Source organism: Asparagus officinalis, chromosome 7, assembly GCF_001876935.1.
Source record: "Asparagus officinalis chromosome 7, Aspof.V1, whole genome shotgun sequence".
NCBI lineage: Eukaryota > Viridiplantae > Streptophyta > Magnoliopsida > Asparagales > Asparagaceae > Asparagus > Asparagus officinalis.
The window spans coordinates 13,264,660-13,266,296 of NC_033800.1; positions in this window are offsets into that span (position 1 = coordinate 13,264,660).

Consider the following 1,637-nt stretch of genomic DNA (forward strand, 5'->3'; position numbering starts at 1 on the left):
CTGGCATCTGTATGATTTCTGCCTCTGTCTTCGCCTAAGCCGCGCAATAGAATGCGCTGAACCTGAGCGCGTCGGTGTCCGTGGATCGCTAGCACATTAGTAGCGCCGTATCCCGCGTATCACCGTGGCGTGGGCTGCGCTGGCGTCAATTAAGTCGGCACCTGCATGGATACTGTAGCATCTGGACAATGTTGGAGCTGCATGCAATCTCACCACCCTTTAATATCTGGCCTCTGTCGGGTCGGGCTCTTCACCTGATGAGAGCTGTGAGCTTCAAGATTACGTAAGCTTCATCAAAGCTGACGGTCCCTACTCAGCACAATCTTGCTTATCAACTGGATTCCCCAAAGCTTGGTATCGCCTTGACACCAGCTTGAAGTCCTACAAATAATGGGCCTTCATAGGCTTCGAGGTTCCAATTTATTCAGTTGCTAAGCATGAATAATTATGCAGGGAGCACGCCGAATACGCTTGAGCTGGTCATAGTCATGTGCTAGGCTTTCCGCGAGCGCACGATTCTCCATAGGGGTCTTTGTCCCTGCAATGCGCAGATGAAGGCAGGCCTATTAATGAGGTGGCGTCGCCGTGATGTAGAGTTGCCTCAGGGCCCGAATAAGAATGCTCTCCAGAACCACTCTGGGCAACAATAAAACACGGGATCTTCTCCAGTAAAGACGGCGATTCCAATCTACTCTGCCGCCTCCACTTTTGGCTGGCGGTGTATGACTAACGCGTGAAAGTGGTCCTCTCTATGGGCCTCCGTCTCGACATAGGCTGGCAAAAAAGGGGGTCTGTAAGGTATACTCACACCAGATTGGTCGCGGATCGTAACGTCTTGTATCTTTCTCCCCGTCTGCAGTTCGCAATGCTCTTTTGTGCCACTCCACAAACAAATCTAGGACTCAGCTCTTCTTAGGTCATGGTGTACACGCGCAAGCAATGCGCCTAGAATAGTCAATCTACAAAGTGAGCGAAAGCCAATGTCTACCACCAAGGATGGCAGTGCTTGGTAGGACCGCCCCCAAACGTCTGTGTGCAGCGTTGTCGCAGGATGCGCCCTGCGTTCTGATGAATGGCAGTCCCGGAACTATGCACCTTCGTCTTCTCGCCTAAGAAGCAGCAGTGCTGCAGCAGAAATCAATCTTCCCACTCTTGGCTCCGCTTCAATTAGCCCCTGCTTGCCAAATGCCTGCAGTGACTTTTCACCTGTGAGTGCCCCAAACCTATAGTGCCAAGTCTGGCTCATGTCCGCTTACTGAAATAGCGCGAAGCAACACTGGCGTCAAATCTTCGGTGGCTTAGCCTGCTTTCAGATAATACAAATTCCGATTGCAGGACTTGCCGCTTCATCACCACCAATGGATCGCCGTTAGTAACCGTTCGGCGTAGGCAACGTTTATTGAAAGTGCACCTTGGGATGCCCTTTGCTTCCAAAGCTCGCAACTGAAGATAAGATTTTTTCAGTTGAGGAAGCCAAATCTCAAACCGGTGCCTTGACACTCAACAGACTACTCCATCGGTGCATCTTAATCCGTATGGTAAGCCTATCCCACAAACGCCACAGGATTGATGCATTTCCCATGATTAACAACGACCCCGTCGACTTTCTCAAGGATGCAAACGAAGGTCTCGCCTAA